This window comes from Vipera berus (assembly GCF_964194415.1).
Source record: "Vipera berus genome assembly, chromosome: 6".
Lineage (NCBI taxonomy): Eukaryota > Metazoa > Chordata > Lepidosauria > Squamata > Viperidae > Vipera > Vipera berus.
In genome coordinates this window covers 4715278-4721822 of record NC_138208.1, presented here as the reverse complement: position 1 = coordinate 4721822, position 6545 = coordinate 4715278, and positions in this window count along the sequence as shown.

The window sequence follows — 6545 nt, the reverse complement described above, 5'->3', positions numbered from 1 at the left end:
CGGATTACCTATGGCAACACCTGCGGCCGGCGTCAACCTCCCTCCGTCCAGTGCGCTCCCACAGAGAGGGCCTCCTCAGGGTGCCCCCGATCAAAGAATGTCGATTGGTGGCCCCCAGGGGGAGAGCGTTCTCTGTGGGCGCGCCAGACCTATGGAACCGCTTGCCGGTTCAGCTCCGGATGGCCCCCGACCTTCGCTCCTTCCGGCGCGATCTAAAAACGTATCTATTTGAGCAATCTGACCTGGTCTGATGGGTTAGGGTTGGGGTTTTAATACGTCTTAATTATTGTTTTAACCTTGGGCATTTATTTAATTTGCTTTTAACTTTTGTATCCTGTTTTGTATTTACTGCCCTGTACACCGCCCTGAGTCCTTTGGGAGAAGGGCGGTATAAAAATATAATAAATAAATAAATAAATAAATAAATAAATAAATAAATAAAATGTTAGAATCCTATGCAGGTAGTCCTCGACTTACGACCACAATGGAGTCCAGCATTTCCATTGCTAAGCAAGGCAGATGTTAAGTGAGCTTTGCCCTGTTTGCTATCTTTCTGCCGCAGTTGTTAAGTGAATCCTGTGGTCGTTAAGCAAATCTTGCTGCCCCCATTGATTTTGCTTGTCAGAAGCTGGCTGCCAACCCTCATAAATACATGCCGGTTGCCAAAGTCACTTGATCCCATGACTGTGGGGGTATTGCAGCAGTGGTTAAATGTGAGAAGCGGGTCATAAGTCACTTTTTCAGTGTCATTGCAACTTCAAAGGGTCACTAAACAAACGGTTGTAAGTCAAGGATTATCTGTATAAGCCTTAGGACGTGTGTACTTGAATTACTTTGTGGGAAGTCAGCCCCCCACCCCCCCAAGAAAGAAATATTTTGGAGAATATTAAAAGGCAGAATATTCTATTTTCCCAAAGGATCTTAAAAAGGCAGACACACACACACACACCCAAGTCTCTCTGTCCCAAACAGAAACCAGGTCTGCAGAAATGCAGATGTGATTATCTTGTCAGCAAGATCCCTAGAATCAACAATCCCTCACCCCAAAAAATCCAACAGTCATCAGCCACAATCCCAGAGAAGCAGGATTTGACCTTTGGGACATAATAGGATTAACCCACCACCATCAGAATACCAGAAAGGCACACTCAGACTCAGGTCCAAGTTCATGCCACGGGAACAACTCCAAACAAAAGCCCAAGAAGGTATAAAAACCCACCACTCCCTACTTGTGGTCAGTTTTTCCAGAGCCATCTTTCTGTCTGGCTCTCCTCTTCAATAAACTACAAGCTTTTTTCAAGCAGTCGCCATTTTGTTTATTCCCAGCTTGGACTGGACCCTGATGAAGATTTTTATTTCAACAACTTCTTGCATCAAAACTGTTCTCCAGGAATCCTGGTATTAAAAGTGCCCTTGTCTTGCCCTTTTTAATTTTCTTAAAACTCTTATGCATTAAAAGCTCATTTTTGTTTGTTGTACAAAAGAAAAAGCAAATGCAAATAATAATTATAATCATCGGGAAAGTGTTTGGCATCTTCCTTTGCATGAAGGCCTGTCCTAAGTAACTTAAGATAAAGATTTGTTTTGCCCCGAAGGACCTCCTTAATACAAGAAATGTGATTCTTAAAACAAGAACTAAAGGAGTATAAAAGTAAAACTCGCATTAGAGATAGGATGTGCATTGCAAAATAAAATTCATTCACTTCTTTTTGAAGCATTTTTGCAGATCATTGAGAATCTGCCCCTCTGGATAATTGTTCTGATTATTTCTAGTTTTAAAAGCTGGGGTTTTTTTTTGTTGTACATTTATACAGCAGAAGCATCTGAAATCAGACCAGCTCTGTATCCCAGAATAGTTGTATTTTCTATAACATAATTCATTTTAGAGTCAGCTGAATAAACAGGTAGCATTTTTAAATACTGAATTAGCAATAACAGAATCTTGACTTCTTTGCAAGCAGAACACAGCACAGAACAAAGTCACTGAACTATTAAAGTCAAAACATAATGGAGAAAGAGGATTAGGGTTGTTAGAACAATTAACCAGAGGAACTACCTGCCTCCAGAAGCGGTGAATGCTCCAACACTGGAAGTTTTTAAGAAGAGACTGGACAGCCATTTGTCTGAAATGGTATAGGGTTTCCTGCCTGAGCAGGGGGTTGGACTAGATGACCTCCAAGATCCCTTCCAACTTTACTATTATGATTATGCCCAATGCAGTTTCATTTATTTTTAGAGCAATGAACTTTAAAGAGCCTATACTAGATTCTTAAGCGTTAGAAGAAAGTTGGAAAGGAATGGTCCATGATCTCTGAATGTTACTTAAACCCATCTAAACAAAAGCACATCAAAACTTATTGCTCATTGGCACGGAATGGCACATTATTCATGTATCAATTGTGCTTGACCATAAAAAAAAAATTCTAACTTGTGTTGGATGGCTTAAATAAAATAGGACCGAGAAGATTTTTATCTGGCTTACGTCTGTAAATGTTTATTTCTGTACAGTGACAAGGAGCGTCACGTAGCTCTGATGCCATCTCAAAAGGATTGTCACTATGGCAAAAAAAAATTAGAAAATGGCAAAACAAAATTATCGAGGCCTTTCCAGGCCTTCAGGATTCAGAAAGAAATAAGGAGACCGAATAATGATGAAGTAAATAAATAAATAAAGTCCCTCCTCAGACTAAATGCGGGAGGTTTCCACTGTTCGTTTTTCAATAAAAGGAGCTGGCAAAAAATCAGAACAAAGTCGCAATAAAAATTAGCATAAACCAATTGCAGTTCATATCTATCTATCTATCATCTATCTATCTATCTATCTATCTATCTATCTATCTATCTATCTATCTATCTATCTATCTATCTATCTAATCTATCTTATCTATCTATCTATCTATCTATCATCTATTTATCCTGTATCTGTCCACCCATCCTGTATTTATCATCTAGCTATAAATCATATCTCTCTCTCTCTCTCTCTCTCTCCTCTCTCTCGAACAGATGAAAAGGGGAGCTGAGAAGGAGCTAGAGATAGCTAAGAGGGGAAGGAATAGGAAAATAGCTAAAGTATCCAAGAAAAAAAAATGAACACAAGCCATAGGACCAATACTTGCACGCTACATGCTGCTCAGTTACACTGTTTGTGTTGTTCCTTGTCAGATATAATCCAATGTATAACAGTTTACGGCAAGAGTTGCTTAGTTGCAAGGGTTGATCCGCTGTTTGGTTTTGCTGTTTCCTATCAGTAAGATAAATACTGTACATTCATTAGATTCTGTCCAACACAACCAAAAGACAGGATGGCAGAATTAAGAACAGCGAGGATTAGTCAAACGCCAACTATATACAATCGTCTTTTGCAATCGGAGGCCCTGAAGATTCCATTTCTGTAATTCTCAGTCAACGAACCCTGTCTTTTTCATTTAGGCAAAATGCGAACTTAAAAGCTCCAGTTAAAATGGAAAATACTGTATTACTACATCTGTTTTATCGGATTCATTAAACTGCCCATTATAAGTGATTAGTTGTCTCGTATGATCATTTTCACTGAAATTCAGCACCCGTGCTATTTTTAAGTAGAGGCGCACGATGAATAACACGTGTTACTACTGCCAGCTGAAACATTTTATGGTCTTGTCACCAAATGAGACACAGGTAGTCCTCGGCTTAACAACCACAATTGAGCCTAAAATTTCTGTTGCTAAGGGAGACATTTGTTAAGTCAATTTTGCCCCATTTTACAAGCTTTCTTGATGCAGTTCTTAAGTGAAGCACTGCCTGCAATTAGTGCAGGTTCGCATCCCACCAGGCTCAAGGTTGGCTCAGCCTTCCATCCTTCCAAGGTAGGTAAAATGAGGATTATTATTATTATTTCTTATTTATTATATTTTTATACCGCCCTTCTCCCGAAGGACTCAGGGCGGTGTACAGGGCAATAAATATAAAAACAAAATACAGAAGTTAAAAACAATTAAATATAATGCCCAAATTTAAAATTTAAAACAATACTTAAAAACATATTAAAACCCCAACCCTAACCCATCAGACCAGGTCAGATTGCTCAAAGGACCCAGATTGTTGGGGGCAATAAGCTGACTTTGTAATAATGCTGCTGGGGGGGGGGGCAAAAGCCCTAATAAGCAGGCATATACATAGAATGAAGGCTATTGCTAAGCACATTGATTTGTGCTTCTTAGATTGTAAGCTGCCGAGTCTTCGGAGAAGGGCGGGATATAAATGGGATTAAAAAAAAAAGTTGTTAAGTTAGCAACACGGTTGTGAGGTAAATCTGGCTTCCCCCGTTGACTCTGCTTGTCAGAAGGTCGCAAAAGAGGATCACGTGACCCCTGGGACACCACAACCGTCATAAGTACATGCCAGTTTCCAAGCATCTGAATTTTGATCATGAGACCATGGGGATGCTGCCATGGTCATGAGTTGTTTTAACTTCGAACCGTCACTAAGGGAACTGACTAGCTTTCAGGCCCAAAACTAAGAATGACATGTGATTTTTTCCAAGCTGGGTTTTTTTATTGCTTTCATACTTATAAACAATCATCTTGCCAGACTGACTCTACTATCTGTGAACTATTATGGAGAGGCTGTCTTCACCCTCTTTCTCAAAACGTAAAATCTGGACTAAGTTTGCCTCTTACTCCTCCGGGATGTAATCCTTCCCTCCTGGAAATCCAACTTACTACATCCCGCCACAGAATTATCCAACAATAATTCCTTTTTAGCTGGCTGGGAATTAGCAACATAGCTTAATTTTATTTAGCAACACTGCTGAACGGTTGACTAATCAAGGCAATAATTTTCCCTTTCTGCAATAATCTGCTTGCAAGACAACAAAAAGACAATTTGCTAAATACAACTTATGTATGGTATGGTGTTCTTCAGCATTCCTTAAAAGTAGCATCATTCGATAAGGGCCGTTCATTCTGAAGAAATGTCACAATCGAAGATAATTGACGCCCATGTTGTTATTCAAGTAGATGGTGTTTACTAATCAGATCCAGCAGAGGGAGCCCTAATCAAATAATAATGAAATTCATTCCAGCGTAACTGTTGTTTAAATATCTCTGTCCGTAGATTTCATCCTGTTTCAAAAGCCAGTACATGCCGTTTGTCATTGGGTAAAATAGCTGAATCACAGACGCACGACAAACATTCTATATTCAAAAGTATTTATTAATTTTGTGCATTGTAAATTTCACAATTCAGAGGTACCATAAAAAAAGAGGCCTCGTTAAAAAGACAGAACGTTAACGATCGGGAGCCGGGAGTGGCACACAAAACGTCTTTCTCAGCAAGGGAGAATATTTTCAAGATTTGTTTTTCGTTTGACTCCTGCTCCAAAACCATAATGTGCAGACGGGATTACGACGCCCTCAAAATAAAACGTAGGGTGCGCGCGCAGATATATACATACACATACCAAAATAAGAATGCCTCAAGCTCACTGAATTTGTAGTACAAATGATTAAATGAAGCTCACTAAAAATCACAAACAGGAAAGTTGATCTAAGTTGATCCGCTTTGGGCTAGCTAAAACATGTGAAACCGCCTGCTTTCCTTTCGTTCAGTATCACGTCATTTGGGTTCCCAAAGCTACAGGTAAATCTTCTTTGCCTCTGGTTTCCAAGATCCCTTTTAACCGAGATGTAGGATTGAATTTTAGGTTTTGCCAATCAGGTAAGTCCTCCAATATCGTGCTTCTCCACAAGATCATCCAAACCCCATTTTACGACCTTTCTTACCCCGGTTGTTAAATGAATCACTGCAGTTGTTAGGCTAGTAACACGGTTGTTAAGTGAATCTGGCTTTCCCCGTTGACTTTGCCTGTCAGAAGGTCGCAAAAGGGGATCGACGTGACGCCCGAGACGCTGCGACTGTCACAAACGTGAGTCAGTGGCCAAGCGTCTGGATTTTGATCACGTGATCCGTGGGCATGCTGCAATGGTTGTTCAGTTTGAAAAACGGTCAAACCTGCTCATTGGAACACCCTGAAGAAGGTGGGCTGCCCGTTTCGTTGCGTGGCGAGATGCTGGCTGCAAGCAGGCTGCTTCCAGACCAACATCCAAGATGGAAGCCTGGTTTTCTACTCCAGCTTGAGAACATCACTTCAAAATCCAGCGTGCCCTTTGGCACCGTCAACTCCTTCGTGCAACAGATTAGCAGGCCGTGCAAACTCAACTCGTTTGTCATCGCCAACAGAGCCGAAGTGTGGACTGAACTCAGACCTGCAATCTGTGGATTGCCGGTAAGCTGAGCTTTTGTGACGTTGACCCAGCTAGCCGTGAATGGCTCCTTAGGCGTTTCCCTGCCTGTATTTGTGGGGCATCCCACTGAGAAGAAGCCTGCTCCTGCCAAAGCATGGACAAGCATAGCGGGCACCTTTGTAAGGCTCACAAAACTCTGAACCGCATCCTACGAGTCGGTGAGTACGACGACAACGTTCAGCTGTCTGCGCGCCCAAACGGGATTGTCCACCACCTTTGGCAACTCTTGCCCAAGGACTGTGTGCATCTCTGGGTTGAAAC